Raw genomic sequence first — 23,452 nt, 5'->3', positions numbered from 1 at the left:
AATTACAAAAATCACATTTATCAAACCAAACACACACAGTGTAAACTGTAATGTGAATCCGGGAATTGTGTAGACATGCAGTGTTGTATTTGGTCACAGTCGGGTCATACAAATTTGAGGACGAGCTTCTTGGTGAGAGTGTAGTTGGGCTGTGGCATTTGTTTGTGGGATAAATACTCTCCTTTGCTGACCTCCCTGTTCACACGTGTCAGGACAGTGAGGATATCATCCATCTCCTGTCTGGAAGGAACACACGTGAAACAAAAAGGATACATCTTGGATCATTTTAACAAAACACGCAGCTCATGCCAACACCATGTTTGAAAGCACCAAAAGCAGGAAGACAGAAATGTACAGAGATTTGATGCATTTGATTTGTCTTCCCTGATGACTTTTCAGCCTCAAAAAATGGGTGTAATTTTAAAACAGTTAAGACTGTGCTTTTTGTAAAACCCCTTGAATGAAAGCACAAGGTCTGATTGTGTGAAAATGTATTGAGGCGCTCTACAGAGGAAAAACTACTACATTTGTGTCTTTGTCCATAATTCTATGGACCGAACTGTATGTAACAGAAATTACATTAAAAAAATTCTACTTTGTTGGAAACTACTGCACTATGACCTTCCCATATGAGAGTAGTATGGTCTGCCATAAAGAAACTAATCACTTCAACTCACCTTCTTGCTGCTATTGTCAGCTGCTTGCACAGCTCCTGGATGTAGATAGATCCCGTGACTGTGTTTCGAAATGATCCGAAGTCCTGCAATGTGGCCATGCCGATCAGAAAGTCTGCTAGTTCAGGCACTAGCACTGCCTTATCAGGGACTGAGGCGTCTGATTGCAGTGCTCCTTTGTTTTGGTTCTCGTCCTCTCTGCTGCAGGGATAGTATCCTTTCTGGTATTCATCACCCTGACTTGCTTCAATGAAGAAGAGTTTGGGCTTCCCTGACAAGGTAGGGACTCTTCCACTTGTAAAGGGGAGCATCAGATCTTTCAGAAACACCTTTTCCCCGTCTGTGCCAAAGACACACCCCTTTTCTCCATGCGAAAGCACGCATACCACCTTAAATCAGAGGCATATTGAATAGATGTGGTGTTAAGAACAAAAAATGCAAAAGGACACATGGTAGTGGATTTTGTGAAAAGGATAAAAATAGCTGTGGTGACCACATACTTTAAGAAGAAGGTAGAAGTGAATTATAAGAGTGGAGAAAGGTTCACAAAGGTGAACTACATCAAACTACATCTTATGCAGAATCGTAAAGAGAGAGGATACTGCAAGGTGGTGTCAGGGGGGGAATGTAGCTAGGTAGATTTAAATGGTACTCTGAAGGTTGACTTTAGAAATGAAGAAGGGGAAGTGAACGAAGCCAAAAGCAAGGATTAAGTGAAGAAGAAGGACATTGTGCAGTATATAGGCAGATGTTACATGAACTATCAGGGCTGCTTATCAACCTCTGATCAGTATAAAGGTAGTATGAATGTTGGTAAATGATACCAAATTAACTAATTCACAACTGACAGTTGCCCTGGACCCAACCCTAGCCTGACGTATGCAATGAGTTAGGGATGCAGCTATCAATTATTTTTGTAATCAACTAATCTATCGATTATTTCATTGATTACTTGAGTAATCTGTTAACCAAATAAATCATGAAAAATTAGGTTTAAATTTTTTGGTGAAAAATTTGTTCATGACAGTCAGTGTTGGGGAGTACTGCATACATGTACCGGCATTACATATTTAAAATACAAAAGAAGTGTAACTGTTTTCCGTTAAAGTTACCATTTAAAAAGGTAATAATCAGAATACAGTTACTTTGTAAAAACAGATGGATAACACGGTGGTCTTTTCCTGTTTCATATTGTAAGCTATCCCCTCTTTATTTTTTGGTAATTCCACGCCGGTGGAAATCCAATGTGCAATAAGAGGCTCTAATGCCTGGGTCTCAATCTTGCGGCCCGCATAATGACATGAAGAAATATTTTTTAAAGATTAATATGCAAAAAATTATTTAATATGAAGGCAATATGAGCAGAGTGTTACAGGCATAGCCCTAAAGAATGTAGCCTAATGGGCAGTGTAGTTCGTGTTGCAGGGAGAATGTGTGGGACTGCCCCTGGTGTTATGTGTGTTTGTGAGCACGAGGAAGAGAGAAAAAGGAAAGTCAAAAAGTATGAGTTGCTATCGACTAGAAACGGGAGATGTAAGCATGTAAATATAATAATAACCACTGCAGCCAGTGCAGAGTGCCTGACGAGTCCAGTTGTAAGAGGTCATGACTCGACTGCACACTGTGTTTGCCGCCTCCAAAACAATCATTTCCATTGGATCAGCCTTTCAATGCCTCTCTCTGTCTCTCGCTAGCAAATTTGACCCAGACAGTAAAGCTAGTTCCCAGCTATGAGCCCGACACGGAACCCAACATATTAGCCAGAGGTCCCTTTACTATGGTTCGGAGCCGCGGACCTGGCCGAGGTATAAGAGAGTACAAAATAAATAAATAAAACAATTTTCACTAGCAACCAAAAACTAATGTGTACACTTGTGTCTGCATTTTTATTTTGTTAAATACGAGCAAAATGACAGCAGAAGTGCTGCCACATGTTTGGCCAAAAGAGAGTACCAATTTGTTTATTTGGTAGTTCAATAAAAAGCTTCAGTTAAGACTGTGAAAAAATTGGGTTCACGTTTGCAGTTTTGTCTTATTATGCAATATTTGAAATAAAAACAAACAAACAAACAAAACACTACATTTTCAGAAGTATTTTGTGTTTTTTTGTTTATTTGTGTATTTTTCTACTACTTGAACACTGAAGTGGCCCTCCAATGAGATGACAGTGCCAGCAGTGGCCCACAGCTCATTTAAGTTTGAGACCTCTGGTCTAATGTAAGCGTCCTGTTAATGCTGATGGTGTCATTTACACAGTGGAGCCAGAGCCAGCAGTGCATGGACAGGAATGCATTTCTTACTTGGAAAATCGGACACCACTTCACATTTAAAGAACAAAGGGATGAGCAAAATCTGACCATGCAATCCAAACTGTTTGCCAGCAAACAAGCTGCTCTCAGCTGGAAGTAAATCTTTTTTTCAAAACTAACATTAGCCTACTGCAACTGCTTTGTTTAAGTTGTGGTAGCTACCTGGGTTATATCCAATTCAGTATCTTTGATGTACTACTGCTGTGTGATTTATTACTATTAATGAAGGCTGCATTAACAACCTGCTAGCTGCAAATAATCATGTGCAGTTCAGAAAGGAGACAAAAAGAAAACGTATTACTGATACAGGAGTAGCTTTCTATATGAGATCACTGCAAAAGGTGCAACATTACCTAATGTCCACCCTACTGTTACTCATTTTATATTAAGATTTAAAAAATCTAGTTGGTATTGGTATGGTGAGTAACCTTCAGTAATAGTAATAAATCACACAGCAATAGTACATTCATGAAGTTGTAAAAAGCATGACAGTATATTAAGTAATCCAAAGTGTTCAGAATACATTACTCTCACTGAGTAATAAAATACATTGCAAAATAGATTTTGGGGCATGTATTCTGTAATCTGTAGTGGAACACATTTTAAAAGTAACCTTCCCAACACTGATGACAGTGCAGATTTCTGAAATTTTGTGTAAATTTAAACATGTAAAAATGTGATTATTTAAAATGAAAAAACTGTGTGAAACTTTCTAACCATATATAAAATGCATATTACCAGTGATGGGAATAACTGCGTTACTAACAGCGTTACTTTTTTCAGTAATAAGTAATCTGACTAATTACTATTTCTATCGTTACAACGCCGTTACCATTACTAACAAAAAAATGCGGTGCGGTTGCGTTACTATTTTTCAGCAAACAGACGGTTGAAGCTGTCTTCAGCTTACAGCATCTTATATCAGTTGCACCGAAGTAGCTGTAAGTAATCTGGGCGCTACAGCTTTAAGAGAACCATCAGTCTTGGACTGATGGTTCTCTTAACCTCTAGTGTCTTAACATCTGGTTCAGGTGTTACCACCACAAAAGGCCCTAACCACCTTTAAGCTACAGCTCAGTGCAGCAGCTTCAGCAATGGAGGTGGTCCATTCGGACTTAATGTCCCCAGTCTCCCTTGGGATGGGTCGAAGCTCAGCCGGACCGTGGCCTCTGCCAGGTGTTCCCAGTGCACCCTCACTATATGTTTAGGCTTGCCAGGTCTATCCAGCCTCCTCTCCCACCACCTGGTCAGAATCACCACCAGGTGGTGATCGGTTTACACCAACACCAGACTGAGACAGAGTGCAGCAACTCTCCAGGAGACTGGTTCCAGAGCCTGATCTAGCCGGTACATCTCGACTTCACGCAATATATTCCATATCCTATTCGCTAGTCTCGGTAGCCAAGGGTCTGTCCACCAGGGTTTCCGCCCCTGGCTGCCAACCAGCACACAATACACCTGACCCCTATGGCACCTCCTGTGGGTGTTGGGCCTACAGGAGGGTGGGCCCATGTCCCTTTTTCGGGCTGTCCCAGCCAGCCCACATAGACTAAGGCCTGCCCACCAGACACTCACTGTTGGGCACCCTCCCCAGGCCTGGCTCCTGGGTAGATCCCGGTAACCCTATGCTGGGAAACTGTGCCCTGGATATTCTGCTTATAGGGGTTTTTGAATTGCTCTGTCTGGTCCCTCACCCAGGGCCAATTTGCCATGCAAAACCTTACCAGGTTACAAAAAGTCCTTGGCAACATAGCCTCTGGGATCACTGGGACATGCAAATCCAGGGATTTATAAAATAAATTAAGAATATAGAATGGTGGTTGAGGATACAATTCCAAAGATGTATGAATCTACTTACCAAGGCATTATCATTCACAAAATTCTTCTTGCTGTACATTCTTAATTCATTTCGTATTTGTGCTGCAGTCAGGTTGTTGTGTATCAGCACTTTAAAGCCTAAGCTTGTGAACACTGTGTTCAGAGCATCTGTGCCACATAGAAAAGAAACAAATGAAGGTATAGCAGTAGATTACAAAACCAAAGAATATCTGATCTGTATGTGCAGTAACTGGTGCAGGTCTCAGTGCTTCTAGTTAAAACAGTCATACATAAATCGGATCATGATATGGTTTGAAGGTAAGAACTCTACCTGCATCCTTCTGAGTTCCCCTTCGATGACATAGACATGTTTCAGTAGTGAAGGTCTCATTACTGATGATCACACATAAACCATGAGACTTATGAGTCAAAGTGTAGTATTCTGACTACAGGACACAAACAAAGCAAATGTGAATTATTATGTTTTTACATTAATATAAATTTTAGTGTTCCGACAAAAGAATGAATGAAAGCATAAAAGTCTGAACGAACTACCTGATCAGGAAGAGAGGTGGGCTGTGATCGTGCATCAGTGTAAATAATCTCTCCTCTGCCTTAGAGACAAAAGAACAATATATTTACATGCCCAGTTTTATTATGACAAAATAATAAAAACCAGAGTGACTGTAGGAATTCCTAAAAAATAATTACAAATTTTTCTGAACAGAGATACTTACAACTGCACTGAGTTTCAGTTACAGACAGAGGAAGATGGGATTCATTTGTGTCAAAAAACCTTTGTGGGAATAAACATCACAGTGATCAGCAAACTGACGCACAGAATTAAATGTTCAGAAACACACAGACAGATACACTTGTCAATACTGACATGAGGAGGTAACATCTGCTGCTGCTGGGGGACTCCTGTAACGAGTACAATCATTTGATGATGTTCACAGAAACACACTGTTTACATCTAAATGTTTTTCTGTGGTAAAGTGAAAAATGTCTCTCATACCTTGAACGTAGTTCTCTACAATCATTGCCAGCTCAGGATCAATCTCTTGGAGTATTTCATGCAACACACTGACATTTGTGTCTGATATTAAATCTTTCTTTTCCATCTCAGCAATCACCTCCAGCACTGTCTGGAATTAACAGCAAAGATGGTTTTAGTTCACAGAGGCTCTGCAGCTACACTATAAATCTATCAACTGCTTCACAGCAAAATGCTGCTCAAATGCCAGTTTAAAGACACAAATCTTCAGCTCTGTAATAAAACAAGTCAGCTGGGTGCACAGATCATAGACTGAAATTCTCTGTGACCTTCAGTTTTTAGTTTAGATTTAGGGATGGATGCACTTAGAATAATATGTTTAAAGCACTTCTTAAATGCTTTCACATTTCAGATCCAGAAGTTAGCTTTATATATGTTTTGTTTATTTTTTTACATCCAGTCTATGATCAAGAGAAACATAGAAATGAACCACTGTTCATTATGTTAACACATGTCTTTGAAAAATGTGGAGAGGCTTTGTCTTCATTGGCATTTCTGTTTGGCGCCAGCTATACAAAAAAGAGGCTGGTTATGATGGAAGCTGTTAAATTTTGTGGTGGGTCAAGCAAAACTTTCTATATATAAAAGAAGAAAAATTAAGATTAATAATATTGCAGGGAAAAGGGTTGATACAACTTTCATTTAGCTGGTTAAATATAGATGTCGACAAGTTCTACGAGGGCCTGATATCCACACGAGGACATTATACTGCCACTGTTCTTTTAAATTTAAAATGTCCCAATATGTGGATCTCACTTTTCTCAGAAACAAAAATCAGGAAAAAAATAAAAATCTGTAAATTCTTTGTTTTTACATTCATCTGTTCCCAATCAGCTCAAATAGCAAAGAGAAATTAAAAATTTCATGCCATGAAAGATTTCGGATCTTAGGAGGTTAAAACTGAATTTCCATTGTATCCATTGACAAATAATTTAACTGATTTTTCTTCTCAGTGGTGCTTTAAGAAAAGAGTGTGTTTTGTTATATATGGTCAATTATATTTCAGCCCTGTGTTTCTGTGACAATTTTTTTTCTTCTTGTGATGTACTGATGTTCATTTATTGAGAAATAAATGTTTTGTTAAAAAGAAAATCACCACAGGATTTAAAATCTGAAGCCCAGATGCAGTTGTTTCTTAATGACTACATCCTGTAGATGTAGATATGGTGAGTTGATTTTTAAATAGCTGGAAAGGTGTGCAAATGTTATCTCACTTTGCATTGATCCAGTGTGCTTTTCAGCAGCTTTGATCTCAGTAGAAACTTCATGATTGCGATATTGTCGTTATTCATAGCATCACATATTTTGTACAGCATCACCCTAACAGTGGGGAAAAAAGAAGAAAAAATAAAAATGTGGAGAGAAAGCCAAACAGGCAAAAGATTTTGTAATTCAAACTGATAGCATTTAAGTACTAATTATTACTATATGCATGCTGTCATATTAAAGTCAATGTGGGACTGCGTTCACCTGTACTGTGACAGAACAGGACTCCCATCTGTGTCCTTTGATCGTTTGCTATCTATGCCCAGGGACCTGACGAGGTCTACTCGATCAATAGTTGAGAGAAGCTGAGAAAGGAAACAATTGTTCTGCAGGAGACCTTTTTCCTCTAAGCTTGAGAACAGGTCTTTGATATTAGTGATCTGTGGGGTGGGGGGGGGGGGGGGGGGTCATTAGAAAGTCTATCAGTGAATATGAACATATCTAAGCAATCTATCATACTGTCAGTCCTACAAGTGACGCATCCATAAACATGTCAGTAAAACAAGTGGAAGGATAACAGTATAGAACATGCAGCACTGACCCCTTTCAGATGACTTCTACTAAAAACATCACGACACAGGAAGCAAAGTGCTGCCACCTCAGTAGAGTCCAGCTCGTCTTCTAGAGTTGAGTACAAGCTTTGTATCACAGACCTGCTCCCACCAGCACAGGCCTGGATGGACTGATAGATACAAACACTAAGTACCATAGGCTATATGAATGTAGCAACAGTCTTTGAGATGACCCTATGTCATACAGCTTGCAATATTATGTGAAGGAAATTGATTAAACAGCACATTATCTCTCTGACACAAATGTTGTAACTTATTTGAGCTGCTCTGCCTTTCCAGAAGTAGGACCTCACCTCCATTTGACTGGAGCCGTCTTGTGACAGAACATAGAGAGAAACAGAGTTACACATCCAACTAGAATATGATCTCAGACACAACATTTCTCTGTGTGTGTAATTACCTTGCTGAAGTAAAGAAGCTTGGTCAGGCTTAGGTACAAACAGGGTGTCATTCAGTTGAGGGAAAGTACTTTTAATGTTTTCATCAGTTTGCAGGAGGTTCAGAAAAGCTCCGCAGGTATCGTCTCCTTTACTCATGATCTTAATCACGAGCTCAACAACATGTCCCTCCACATCTTTTCCGCTGATACTTTTGAGGTTGTTGTACTCCTGTTCAGTGATCAGCTCCTTCTCATAAACTTTGTTGAGGATCAGCCTGTAGTCTCCAGACAGAATCGTTTGGATGGCTGTTTTATTTCTCCTCACAATGTCTTTGGCAGACATGCTGAGTCTGCATTACAGACATTTACACAGTTTAAATATCACAACTGTAACTAACAGCAGCACACAGGTTTTGTTAACTTACAAAGTCTTCATTTTAAATGTAATAGTTATTGCATGTTACCTCTTTTGGTGTCCTTGAGAGTGTGCGCACAGATGATTCAGCGGCCCTGCTTCATTGCATTATGTTCTGCAAAAGAATATACAACTCCTCAAAGCAAATACTTTCATTCTTCTGTAAGCTACTGTACTTGCTGCAGTAATTAATAATGGCTGGAAACAAAGCGATCATTTTGCAAGAAACGTGATTGTGCCTGAATGATAATTTCATGTGTGCCCTGTGGAAGACTACTTAGCCTAAAATGTGTATTACAACAACTTGTTGGGAAAAATTTGTTTAGACATAAATGTTGATGCCGTAATAATGAAAACTCAGACATGGTTGTAATTTCCATTCAAAATGTAGCTGTATGAAATGTATAACAGTCCGTTAACCAAATAATTCAGATCTTCTCTGTCTAAAATGTTAAGTGACAGACAAAATAATAATACTACTGATAACAAATATATTTTGCTTATATAGCTGTTTTGTGCACCATCAGTACCTATCAAAGAGGAAGCAGGCTGGACCTGTAGTGTATAACTACTCTGTCCTACAATCAAGTTTATGAGGATTTTTTTGTTTGTTTTTGTTGTTTTTTTTCCTTTTTCAAAGATAATATTTGAGAGAATAACTAATAACCTCTCAGAAGTCACCCTGGTTTTCTCCATCCTACCCAAATGTAAAAGGGGATATATTTCCTCAGGCTGCATTTCCCCATCTGCACGTTTGTCCCCATTCTATAAAGCACACATCCAGACCTACCACGAAGTAGATCATTTCCCTAGCAGGCACCTGCATGAGTCAAGCTGTAACTATCACCAGTTAATACAGGCTTGTTTCCTAAATGATCTTAACAGGCTGGAACAAAAGGCACTTATTCAAGTGGATGAGCAGAAGGTGACTCTGTGTGACAGCAGAAAAGTGTGATCAGAGGATTTCATTGAAGATATTTGTTTATTTTTGTTTTTGAACAAAACATTGTTTTGCCATTTTGGCTGGTAATTGCAAATGTAACTCAGTCCTCACAGACAGAATGTTAAAATGTCAAACACTATAGTAGGAATAAACGTGTTTACAGCCTTGGTATTTATAACCAGTTTTATTTCCCATAACTAGACCAGTTGTGAATGGGTTAGAGCAGGGGTCTCAAACTTAAATGTTCTGGCCACACACATGGCGGCTCATTAAATAATTTAATTATTTTTTGCTTTTTAAAGAACTTGTTTTAACATTGCACACAACAACAAACAAATCCTCTCTAACAAAAAAAACTTCAAGGGCCAAACTCCATCATATTTTTTTTCACGTCAATATACGGGTGGCTAGTTTGAGACCCCTGGGTTAGAGGAAAATATCATCAACTAAATAACTCACGTCACTTTTGGCACAACACGTATACATGAAATTACACGTAATCACAGGGTACTTGGGATCTAACAGTGTAATTATTTTATAGAATCCTGCAAAAAACTGACTTATTACAGAAATTACACATAATTACAGGCTACTTGTGCCTTAGCTGCGGGTGCTACCATGTAATTGCCTGCAAAATGCACATAAGGGGTACTTGCACCTTAGTCCTAGGGCTGGGTATCGTCACTGATTTCTAGAATCGATTCGATTTGACTCCTCCGTGAATCGCAACCTTATCGTGGTGGAGGGGTTTGTGTGTCCCAGGGATCCCAGGGGCTATGTTGTCTGGGGGCTTTTGCCCCCTGGTAGGGTCTCCCATGGCAAATTGGTCCTGGGTGAGGGACCAGACAAAGAGCGATTCAGAAGACCCCTATGAAAAAAACACAGAGGGAACAGTTTACCCTGCCCGGGATAGGGTTACCGGGGCCCCGCCCCTGAGCCAGGCCCGGGGAGGGTGCCCGAGGGCGAGCGTCTGGTGGCCGGGCCTTAGTCCACAGCCCGAAGAGGAGACATGGGCCCATCCTCCCGCAGGCCCACCACCCGCAGGAGGCGCCATAGGGGTCGGGTGCATTGTGTGTCGGGTGGCGGCCAGGAGCGGAGGCCCTGGCGGACTGACCCCCGGCTGCCAAGACTGGCAATAGGGACATGGAATGTCACCTCTCTGGTGGGGAAGGAGCCTGAGTTAGTGCGTGAGGTTGAGAGGTACCGGCTAGATATAGTCGGGCTCACCTCTACGCACGGCTTGGGCTCTGGAACCAGTCTCCTGGAGAGGGGCTGGACTCTGTCTCAGTCTGGAGTTGCCCCTGGTGAGAGGCGGCGGGCTGGGGTGGGTATTCTAATATCCCCTCGGCTTGCTGCCGGTACGTTGGGGTTTTTCCCGGTGGACGAGAGGGTTTGTTCCCTGCGCCTTAGGGTCGGGGAACGGGTCCTGACTGTCATCTGCGCTTATGCGCCGAGTGGCGGTTCGGAGTACCCAGCCTTCTTAGAGTCCCTGGGGGGGGTGCTGGAAGGTGCTCCACCTGGAGACTCTGTTGTCCTGCTGGGAGACTTCAATGCTCACGTGGGTAACGACAGCGAGACCTGGAGGGGCGTGATTGGGAGGAACGGCCTCCCTGATCTGAACCCGAGCGGTGCTTTGTTATTGGACTTCTGTGCTAATCACAGTTTGGCCATAACGAAAACCTTGTTCGAACATAAGAGTGTCCATAAGTGCACGTGGCACCAGGACGCTCTAGGCCGCAGGTCGATGATCGATTTTGTAATCGTATCACCAGACCTGCGACCATATGTTCTGGACACTCGGGTAAAGAGAGGGGCTGAGCTGTCAACTGATCACCACCTGGTGGTGAGTTGGATCAGGTGGCGGGGGAGGACGCTGGACAGACCTGGTGCACCTAAACGCGTAGTGAGGGTGTGCTGGGAACGACTAGCAGAGGCCCCAGTCCGCGAGATCTTCAACGCACACCTCCGGCAGAGCTTCAACAGCATTCCGAGGGAGGCGGGGGACATCGAGTCCGAATGGACCATGTTCAGCGCCTCCATTGCCGAAGCTGCTGCATTGAGCTGCGGCCGCAAGGTGGTTGGTGCCTGCTGTGGTGGTAATCCCCGAACCAAATGGTGGACACCAGAGGTGAAGGGAGCCACCAGGCTGAAGAAGGAGTCCTATCGGGCTTGGTTAGCCTGTGGGACTCCGGAGGCAGCCGACAGGTATCGACAGGCCAAGCGGAATGCGGCTCGGGCAGTGACTGAAGCAAAAACTCGGGTGTGGGAGGAGTTCGGAGAGGCCATGGAAAAAGACTTTCGGACTGCCTCGAAGAGGTTCTGGCAAACCGTCAGGCGTCTCAGGAGGGGAAAGCGGTGCTCTACCTGCACTGTGTATAGTGCTGGCGGAGCGCTGCTGACGTCGACTGAGAAAATTGTCAGGCGGTGGAAGGAATACTTCGAGGACCTCCTTAATCCCACTGACGCGTCTTCCAAGGAGGAAGCAGAGTCTGGGGATGAGGGGAATGACCCGCCAATTTCTGGGGGCGAGGTCACTGAGGCAGTTAAACAACTCCTTGGTGGCAGAGCCCCTGGTGTTGATGAGGTCCGCCCCGAGTTCCTGAAGGCTCTGGACGTTGTAGGGCTGTCCTGGCTGACACGCCTCTGCAATGTTGCGTGGAGATCAGGGGCAGTACCCGTGGATTGGCAGACCGGGGTGGTGGTCCCCATCTTTAAGAAGGGGGACCGGAGGGTGTGTTCCAACTACAGGGGGATCACACTCCTCAGCCTCCCTGGGAAAGTCTATGCCAGGGTGCTGGAAAGGAGAGTTCGTCCGCTAGTCGAACCTCTGATGCAGGAGGAACAATGCGGTTTTCGTCCTGGTCGCGGAACACTGGACCAGCTCTTCATCCTCTCGAGGATACTTGAGGGTGCATGGGAGTTTGCCCAACCAGTCTACATGTGTTTTGTGGACTTGGAGAAGGCATTCGACCGTGTCCCTCGGGGTGTCCTGTGGGAGGTGTTGCGGGAGTATGGGGTGTCTGGCCCATTGCTACGGGCCATTCGATCCCTATACAACCGTTGCAAGAGCTTGGTTCGCATTGCCGGCAATAAGTCGGACTCGTTCCCGGTGGGTGATGGGCTCCGCCAGGGCTGCCCTTTGTCACCGGTTCTGTTCATAATTTTTATGGACAGGATTTCTAGGCGCAGCCAAGTGGCGGAGGGCTTTCGCTTTGGTGGCCTCAGGATCTCATCTCTGATCTTTGCGGATGATGTGGTTCTGTTGGCTTCATCGGGTGAGGGCCTCCAGCTCGCACTGGAGCGGTTCGCAGCCGAGTGTGACGCAGCGGGAATGAGGATCAGCACCTCCAAATCTGAGGCCATGGTTCTCAGCCGGAAAAGAGTGGAGTGCCCACTCCGGGTCGGGGATGAGGTCCTGCCCCAAGTGGAGGAGTTCAAGTATCTCGGGGTCTTGTTCGCGAGTGATGGGAGAAGGGAGCCGGAGATCGACAGACGGATTGGGGCTGCAGCTGCAGTAATGCAGATGCTGCACCGGTCCGTCGTGGTGAAGAGGGAGCTGAGTGTAAAAGCGAAGCTCTCAATTTACCGGTCGATCTACGTCCCTACCCTCACCTATGGCCACGAGCTGTGGGTAGTGACCGAAAGGACGAGATCGCGGATACAAGCGGCGGAAATGAGCTTCCTCCGAAGGGTGGCTGGCATCTCCCTTAGAGATAGGGTGAGAAGTTCGGCCATCCGGGAGGGGCTCAGAGTAGAGCCGCTGCTGCTCCACATCGAAAGGAGCCAGCTGAGGTGGTTTGGGCATCTGGTAAGGATGCCCCCTGGGCGCCTCCTGGGTGAGGTGTTCCAGGCATGTCCCACCGGGAGGAGGCCCCGGGGCAGACCCAGGACCCGCTGGAGAGATTATATCTCTCGGCTGGCCTGGGAACGCCTTGGTGTTCCCCCGGATGAGCTGGAGGAGGTGGCTGGGGAGAGGGAGGTCTGGGCCTCTTTGCTTAGGCTGCTGCCCCCGCGACCCGGCCCCGGATAAAGCGGATGAAGATGGATGGATGGATGGATTCGATTTGAATCGGGGAAATTTTGCCTCAGAAAGTCATAAATATTATAATTCTGATCATTTATCAGTACATATCCATATTTTCATATCTATAAAAAGAAAGCTGACAGTTGTGAGACTTCATCAGAGGTTTAAGCATCACAGCAGATGCCTTTGTGTGAAAGTAACTGAGGATAAAACACAAAAACATGAAAGAGATTTTCCTGGCCTGTGATTTTATAGCAGATAACAAACTTAAAAATATTCTGCAGTAGAACGAAAACTAAAGAAAACCATGAATCAACATATAAACAACACCTGACGCTGCTGAAGTGAAGCAGAGCAAAGTTACACAGGTTTAGAGACACAGCTAAGCTTTTTGCAATTTCACATTAAAACAGTTTAAATTTCTTCTGTCTTGAACAGCCGAAATGAGACTTTCTTGTTGGAAGTCAGTTAAATTAAAAACAAAAATCAACAACGGCCTGTTCATGACGGTGTGTAATAAGCAAACGAACAATGCAGAAAACAGAGATTTTTAGATGGGAAAGTGTTCTTAAAGTACAGAGGGAGAGTGAGAGAGAGAGATGTACTTGAAGTGTAATTTTATCGTGGTGGTAGCAAAACAGCAAAAGTAAGAGAGGACGATGTTTATGTGAAGCAAAATGTGGATCTTCTTTTGCTGCTGGTTCAGTCAGTTTTGGTTGGAGAGAGACAAAACCCGCTTCTTTAAAATCTAGAGCCAAAAGGGCGTAAACACAAAGCGCGGACGCGCCTACGCGTCAGAATCTGTGAGCTCTCGGTCTTCATCCCCGACGGCGTCGCCGACATGCTGTCGAGTGAGAAAGCCGACATCTCACTGATCTCACGTTTTTGTGCAGAATTCGTGTGCCTGCTCTCATTTACTGTTTTAGCTGTTTGGTGTTTATTGAAATTTTGTGAGGTTTAACCTGAAATTCTGGCGTTTTGGGCAAAATAAAGTTATATTTAAAAATCAGGATTCAGGATTTGAATGAATCGATATCGTGTTACTCAATCTAGAATCGATTTTAATTGGAAAATCAATAATCAAAACCTACCCCTACTTAGTCCCTCCATAACACGTACCCTAGAAAGTAAACGGTACTTGTTTCATTTGAAAACTGGTCTCTCCTTCTTCTCAGCTGGGCCTTTAGCTAGCAACACTGAAAAGAAACTGCACACAGACAGTTTGTGTGTTTGCTGATGTTTGTTGAGCTGATAGAAATGTTGCATTTGAAATTACCTGACACTCCAAAAAAAAAACCTCACTCCCTTTATGCTCGCTGGTCGTCAGTGGGGTTAGCTAGATGATGAAGTACCGCAAACATAACTTATGGACACCCGAAGTCGTTCCAGCCACAAGTAATACTAATAATTGTTGCCTCCTGTAATGTTATATATCAAACTGCACCAGTAGAGGGTGGTGTCATTAAAAAGTAGAAGTATAATCCTGTCCATAAAGTTTATGAGCTGCGTTCATTAAAAGTCACTTGTTCCTTGCTAATGATAAATAAATAAAAAGGCCCATTTAAACCCCTAACTATGGCACATGTGTTTGCCTCTTTAATCTCTTTTTATATCACATCTGGTGATTAATACACGAGCAGGACTGCCTTTCATGTGTTTCTCGCAGCGACGAAGTAATGACTCCATTCAAAAACGTCAAACCGAAAGTAACGAGCCTGTTTTGAAAATGAAAAGGAAAAAAACTACTCAAGTGAAGTAGATGTAAATTTAAAACTGTACTTAGCACAGTAACAAAATATCTGTCTTTACTGCCCACCTCTGCTGTTGTCCACGTCCAGGTTAATGCATGCACTGTTGATACTTCCGCTGAAGTGTAATCACAAGTGAAACACAGGCGCTGTGTCCCAATTCAGGGTCTGGACGCTTGAAGTACGTGCACTACGCGTACTACGTACGGCGCGTACTATGAGTACGAGAAGTGCGGAAGTGAGAGGCTTGTGAAATGGGACGGTCTAGCCCTTCGTTGCGCTGTTCAGGTTGCCTAGCAACCATGATACTAACCGCGAGAAACGTTACATACAGCATTGTTTGACAGAAATGAAGGAGAAAAATGTTTTGTCATGACATCACTTTGATTAGTTGAGTATCTGAGGCTGAGGCCACGGGACTGTAAAACATGATTGTTGGGCTTCATTTCTGTACTGAACAGTCATTTGAAGAGTAGTTAGTAAATAACAATTAGCTAATGTTGTTCATGAGACTAAAATCATCTCACTGTGGTAATGTAAATATAATATGGCCAATATTATATTATTTCCAGATTATTATGATATATATATATATATATATATATATATATAGTACACTTTGAATTGGGACAGCCGTCGTCGCGTGGCGGTGACATAATCGCACTTGAAATGCGTACTTCAAGCGTGAAGACCCTGAATTGGGACACAGCAAAGGCCGAGGATTATTACAGCCGGCGAGAACAGCGGACTCCCGGCACATCGTTTTCACCCCCCCCCCGCGGTCTTTTCGCTACTCAGGTTAAATGTCTGTGAAGGTTCTCAGTCATCCAGGTCATCGTGGTCAAAGGAGCTTGCAAAGAAAAGCGTCTGGACTTCTTTAAGTTACTTGAAGACGTTTCACCTCTCATCCGAGAAGCTTCTTCAGGGAAGGGATCTCAAAACTGGATTATAGATGGCAGAGAGTTGGTGTCGTAAACCACCGCCTCTGTTCAAAGATGGTCGCTCACAGTGGACATAGATGGCTTCTTTCACTCCTCTTTCAAACCATCTGTCCTCTCTGTCCAAAATGTGAACATTGGCATCCTCAAAAGAGTGTCCTTTATCCTTAAGATGCAGATGGACAGCTGAGTCTTGTCCTGTGGAGGTGGCTCTTCTGTGTTGTGCCATGCGCTTGGGAAGTGCCTTCCCAGACGCCTTAACACCCACTCACATCCTGGGCCATCTGACCTCAGGAATTCGCATGATAAGGTGGGGCCAGGTTTCACAATGAACTCACCCGAAACTCTGGCTGATTGGGACCCACACCCAGTTCCACACCTTGGCTCAGGCGATTAGAGGATCATCAGGGGATCCTTTTGTCCCTGTGTGGGGGGATACTCCCACTAGGTTTATATCTGGGACTCTCCACCATTTGACCTTAGAACTGAAGAAGCTTCTCGGATGAGAGGTGAAACGTCTTCAAGTAACTTAAAGAAGTCCAGACGCTTTTCTTTGCAAGCTCCTTTGACTACTCAGGTTAAACAAACCCCAGTAGCTGTCTATTGTATTGAGTGTCCACTAAAATAAAAATAAAAGCGTTCTAACATCTCACCTGCTTGTTTTTATTAAGGTATGTACACGTATGTACATGTACACTATTTTTATTAATAGAGATTTCACTACTGAGGTTAAACATGATATATAAGTCACTTAGATCACTTCTAAATGTTAATGTTTGGTTTATTTCAGTGTTTTATTTGTTCCTGAGTAAACCGGTTTGGCTGTGATTAAAGTTAAGCTTCATAACATATTACTCACAGTTAAATTATGAGGGGACGGCAGTAAAAACTCCGGACCTGTGACGTCATCAAGTACGCTGGTGTTCCAATTGTACAAATCGCGAGTCCGTACTCCCGTGCGTTCTCGGCGGCGTACTTGAGAATTGAGAAAGGGCCTCACATTTCTTCTAGAGCCAAACCACACCTACATATATACATTGCAACACGTTCTCACTCCTCATCAAATATGCGACGCAGGGTCAGAGTCTGCTTCGCTTATCAACGACTATGGAAAGTCAGCGAGTGTCAATAATGTTAATATAGCATCCAGTCGAACTGAGAAGGCCAGAACTGATGGTTGTTGAATGACCTTTATTATTCCTTGCCGTGTATCAGACAACGAACCAACGTAAGAGCTAGACAAACAAATAAAACAATTACCATGTTATTTATGTAACACCATTTTAACCGCTCATTATGCTGGTCTAACCGTTAACCGTTAACCATTAAACTATATAATACATATTATGCATTTCAGATTGCTCAAATTAAGTCATATACATTACAAACCTTGTTCCCCTGTCAACTGTATCTAGAACCATTAATTTTGTACAATTTAACCATGTTTTTCTCTTCCTTTTCTCCGTTAGCATTAGTTTCCGTTTTCTTCCGTCTTTTTTGTACATCAAGTTGGTTACCGTTACATCGTTCACTTCCGGTCATGCAGGAAGTTACCAAAATAAAACCACAAACGTTATATTACGTGAATATGAGCTAGCTCTACATATCCGCCGTTACAGTGAATGTGGTTATGTTAGTAATACAACGAGCAGAGGCGGAGCCAGACATTTGAAACACCCGGGGCTTAGCCCTAAAGGGTAGTATGCATGTGGGGTTTTTTTTGTTTTTTTTTGGGGGGGGGGGGGGGGGGGGGGGGGGCAGAAATGACTGAAAGATTAATAGGCTCTGTTTTGAGTTTTGTTCAAAAAAGAATGACTTCATATAGGAAAAAAATATATCACATATGCAGGACACCTTAAACTAGTTTTTTTAATTAAGCAGCGAGGCAGAACAAAATCAGGGCTGTATCAAGACACAGGGACTAAACCCCAATTCAACCAGACCCAGAACTGATCCGGAATTAAAACTGGACTACAAGAGTTCAAAATCAGGACTACTGAGGACTTAACCAAGACAGAACAAGAATCAGAACTAGATGACAGTAGCACTAAAAATCATCATAGACCTGCACTACACTAATTTTTTAATTCTACCAAAGTCCACTATTTAGATTGAGAAAAGTTTCTATAATTATTTAGCCTTGTTGTGCAAACAAGCCTGCAGAACTTAATAAATATAGAATTTGAAAAATAACACACCTAAAAAGAAACACTAGGTATGACCCATATGGAAAAGATATATATAAATCTTATAAAGTTTGTATCTGTTTTGTGTGAAACTTGTATGAAAAGCATACAAGAGTGAAAACAGATATAAGATCCCTTGAAGAATTATATAATGAAACTTGTATGTTTTGGATTCTTACTAAAACAATATATGAAAGTAATGAGAAAGTGGCCACTTTCATGAGTAAATCATATAAGTTTTTACTATTTCTTTTCCATATGGGGAGATACATGAGTACCTATGATACGGTGATACTTTTGGTAAACAACCATTTGACTAACATGTGTGTCTCACCTGCTCTTGTTCCATCTCTGTTCTGTCCTCATTCTCCTCTCTCTCCCTCTCTGTTCCTCTCTCTCTCCCTCTTTGTGCTGACAATCATCAAATATACAGTTGAAACCAGATATTTACAAACTCTTCAGATAAAAACACTTTTTTAATTGTAACATCAAATCAGACTAAATGTTTATTTTTTTTAGATTGATAAATATAAAAAACATATTTGTTAACTTTAAGAGTAAAGAGAGAAACTGTCTGTATTTCTTAATTGCAAATGGCACCAAATTGTATTCAAAACTGAGCCACACTTATGGAGCTCCACAATTCTTTTCCAGGTGTTTTGGTTGACATCTCTTGATTTTCCCATTTTAAAGAAACAGGCTCTGTGTTTTGCCTTATATGCATCCACAGGTGTGTCTCCAATTTACTCACATGGACTCTGCTAACCTATCAGAAGCTTCTTCAGCTCAGAATGGAATTGTCTGCAGTTTTCTTATCAATTAACAATAAACTTAGTGTACATGTACTCCTAAATTTGATGAAAGTGATAAAAAAAAGACAGCTCTGTCTCTCTTTATTCTGACATTTAACTCATTCAAAAGATATTTCAATATTTATTTATCCAAAACAAAACAAGTTTACTCTAACTTGATGTTGTACAGTAAAAAAATGTTCTTGTGTTTTCCGTAAAGTGTATATAAATATCTGGTTTAAACTGTGACTATACTGCTGTGTATTGAAGTTCCTCTTCTAATATACTGAACAACATACAAAGCACAATATATAAAATACTACCAGAGTTTTTTCTTTGAAAGAAGCCCCTTATGTCCATTCTTGTATATCAGTGCATTACTGAAATCGATTTATTTAGCCGTGGAGGGAAACAACTGAAAATAAGAAATAAACACACGTAAGCTAAGACTCTCTAAAGAAACAGCATTGTTGTTGTTCGGCTTTTCATTTCGCCATTTGTTGATTCACTTGAAGAGCAAGTAACGTAATATGGGTCAAGTGATCAGTTTGTTATCAATCTTTCGTGATACACCGTCATATTTACATTATTTGTACAGTACGAATGATTTGCTTTGGTACCTGGTCGAACTTCAGTTCTCCTCTGTCTGCCTCGCTCCGTTTCTCCAACAGGCAGCAGCTGTCCCCGCCCCGCTTAGTGCCTGAGCTCGGATCATACCAATATTAGGGGGGATTTATGCACAGTCGTAAATTCCCACAGTGTGCACTATGTGCTTCGAGTATTGTGTGTAGTTTTTGTTTTATACAGTTGTCAGCAAGGCATCTAACTATGAAAAAATTACACTCCAAAAGACCCCGGGCTTCAGAAAAAACAACCCGGGCTTAAGCCCAGTAAGCCACCCCCCCGCTCCGCCACTGACAACGAGTGCTAATATAACAGCTTTAAGATGCATTTGTAGATATTATTACGTGTTTTACTGTCTTTATGGTGCTAGTTTAACGTTACGTGTAAAGGTTAGCTTATATTACAATAAGGCTGTTACTATTTAAACGATTTTAGGACAGAAATATTAGCCTCTGTGATGAAGTAATGAGTTACTACTTAAAAAAGTTTCCAGTAAAGTGATTAATCGCAGCCACAGATTGACAGTAAATAAAGCTTCAATGCATCTATAAAAATATGTGCAAGTTTCAGTGCTTCGTTTACATTGTATGATACTTATACTGATCTAGGTCAGTGTAAAATACAATCCTAGCTGTCTGAACAAGCAGGGGAAGGCGGGGCTTGTTCTTTCTTAACCAATTGGGTTTCGAATTTATTCTTTGGGGTTTCTTATATGTATAATATTTATATTTTATTACCGATTTAAATGAGGTCAACTCAAGTGATTGACAGCTAATTGATGAATCACACTTAACAATAACAACGTTGCACTGCATTACTGAGTCCTAAAACTCACTGCGCTACATACCAAACTGCACCACTGTGGAATACTGTCGAAGAATAATGCTGTCCAGGAATATAGTTAAGATGGCTAACTGATAAACACACATGTAAGCTGTACTACATTCAACGATCTTTATGTGCTACGTTCGTTAAAAGTCACTTGTTCTTTGCTGACGACTTCATTATCAGCCACCATTGCAATAATAAATAAATAAAAAACACGGGCGCACTTTAACCCCTGGCTATGGCACACGATTTTGCCTTTCATGTCTGTAATATCTCCTGGTGATGAATACACGAGCAGGACTGCCTTTCACGTGTTTCTGTTTAGGCTCAAGTTTTTATGTTTGGAGGCTCCCAGTGACGAAATACAACAAATAATGCCAGTTTTCTCGATTCTCTCGCCAGTCCGAACTTTGTCGATTCACACGGGAGTCCTCCCGAGGACGGCAGTGTACGTGATGACATCTCCGTTCCGGAGTTTTTACTGCGTTGCCTTCTTAATGTAACTGTGATTAATATTTGCAATGGAAATTACACATGAAATGAAAAAAAATGCACATGATGTAGTAGATTTTTTTTAAGAAAAAAATAATTAAAAAGTATCTTAAGCACTTTGGCAAAATTCGCTTTTACATATCATCTGTTTCATAATGTCTAATGAGCTTCATACGGTTAAGCAAAACCACTACATGACAGAAACACAAGCTTAATCTCTCTATTAATAAACATAGTACACATGTATGCCTGAATAAAGACAAACAGGTGAGATGTTAGAATGCTTTTATTTTCATTTTAATAGACACTCAAAACTTACAGCACACAGCTGCTGGGGTTTGGAAGAGAACTGAACAATATTTAAAATACAATCTTCAGGATGTCCACTTATTAACATAATATTTTTGCTCCCGGTGAAAATGTTTCCTCTTGTATTAAAATATTTTTAATGTTAAATTCAATTCATAGTCAGCCGTTTAAATAAGAACAGAAGATTTTACATCGGGGGGATATGACGGGTGAAATTCAAAATTGACAGCTCTCAGAGTAAGGCTTCAATATTAAATTAAACGGTCCAGTTATGCAGCCAAACCGATTTAGTCAGGAACCAATGAAACACCGAAATAAACCAAACATTAACATTTAGAAGTGACTTATAGATCATTTTTAACCTATGACGTTATTTTTGTGCCTCTATTCTAAGCGCACGTAAATAATTTTTGCAAGTACAAATGTTGCATTTTGAGGAGAAGATTATTCTCAAGAGAGTACAAACAAAAAGAAAACCCTTTTCACTAGCATTCAAAAACTAATGTGTACACTTATGTCTGCATTTTTATTTTAAATGTGAACAAAATGATAGCAGAAGAGCTGTCACGTGTCTGGCCAAAAGAGAGTGCCAATTTGTTTATTTGATTTTTCGATTAAAGGCTTCAGTTGAGAAAAAAGAATTGCGTTCACGTTTGCAGCTTCGTCTTGTTGTATAATATTTTAAATTAAAAACAAACAAAAAAAACCACTACATTTTAGAAAATATTTGCAGGTGTTTTCAGATTCAGATTCAGATTTTATTTGTCACATACAGGTTACCCCGCAGTGAAATGAGACACCCCCCCCCCCCCCCCCCCCCCCCCCGACCTTACACACATAACACAGACATTACATGGGGGTTACAAGTCGGAGATCGGCAGTTGTGGAAAAAACACTGAAATGTACACACAATGGGAAGGTACAAGAGGAAAAAAAGAGACCCCTACTCATGCTGTGCTTCCATGGTAGGACAGCACGAGAACAGGAAACAAAAAAAACTCCTCTGCACAAAAAAAGCACATGAATGTTCACAGCACAACACTATGAAGACATAACAAGCCACAGGGTGGGAGTAGGGGGATGGAGTAATCCCAGGCAACACAGCAGACATCCTGCCACTGCGCCGACTCGCCAGCGCGGGCCCAGACCCGCCTCGTGTTCCCAGGAGGTAACAAGCATCGAAGGCGTTGGAAAGGGAAGGGGAGATGAGTGAGTGCTTATCAGTGTAAGTGTGTGTGTATGCGTGTCCATAGTTCAGCTGAGACAGTGTCCTTCGCCCTATCAGGTGTTGTGGAAGTTTTCCCACTTAAATAAAGCCTGCAGACGAGCGGTGAGCGGTAGCTAGCATTCTTTAATTCATGCACACAACATACAAACAAGCTTGTGGAGCCCCATGGCCGCGGGACCGACGGTCAGCAGAGTCTCACTGAGCCAAAGTCAACCTCTCAGTTAAATACCTTCTCCAGGAACAAAAGGCAGTACACAGCTGTTTCACACCTTAAGGTTCACACTCCCTTGCTACTTCCCAGAGTCCTCAAGAGACAAAAGACTGGTCCTCTGGAGTTCCTGTTTTCCCCCCAACATCTTTGCTACACCCCCTACCATTTGTCTTAAGTATGAGTGTCAGACATGTTAAAACAATGAAATAATGTGATTAATACCTTAGTGAAAGAAATTCCTCTACAATCCCACCCTTTGATTCTAAAATCAAGAATCACATTAAAACCAGAATTTCTTTCCTGACATTCTGTATATCACATCAACATTATTGTACACTTAAAGGAGTTTCACACTGTGTATCCTCACTTCACTGTTCTCCCAAAACCCTTTGTTCATCTTTAATCTCCCCCACAATCTAAGCTCTCACATGCAAATGGAAACACCAATGATACAGAGGAAAGGTCTTCTCCAGAGTGTCAAAGTACTTTGCATGGCAAAGTGAAACAGCATTAGGTGGTCATTTTCTGTCACAGTCATGGCTCCTGGTGTCTGTGCCATTTACAGAGTCATAATTCCAACGCTGATCTTCCTTGCGCTGTCACTTTTGGAGCTTGGCACGCTCTCTCCATCCCTCGATTT

The 23,452-nt window shown here is 42.0% G+C and overlaps 1 pseudogene; it reads right to left on the bottom strand.

Annotated features, from left to right (window-relative positions):
• Positions 1-93: 93 nt before the first annotated feature.
• Positions 94-19,095, bottom strand: LOC146498225 (caspase-8-like; annotated as a pseudogene).
• Positions 19,096-23,452: the final 4,357 nt, after the last annotated feature.

Source organism: Neolamprologus multifasciatus, chromosome 18 (assembly GCF_963576455.1).
Source record: "Neolamprologus multifasciatus chromosome 18, fNeoMul1.2, whole genome shotgun sequence".
NCBI classification, from domain to species: Eukaryota; Metazoa; Chordata; class Actinopteri; order Cichliformes; family Cichlidae; genus Neolamprologus; species Neolamprologus multifasciatus.
The sequence above is the reverse complement of the archived record's forward strand: the minus strand, read 5'-3'. Positions and strand labels throughout refer to the sequence as shown.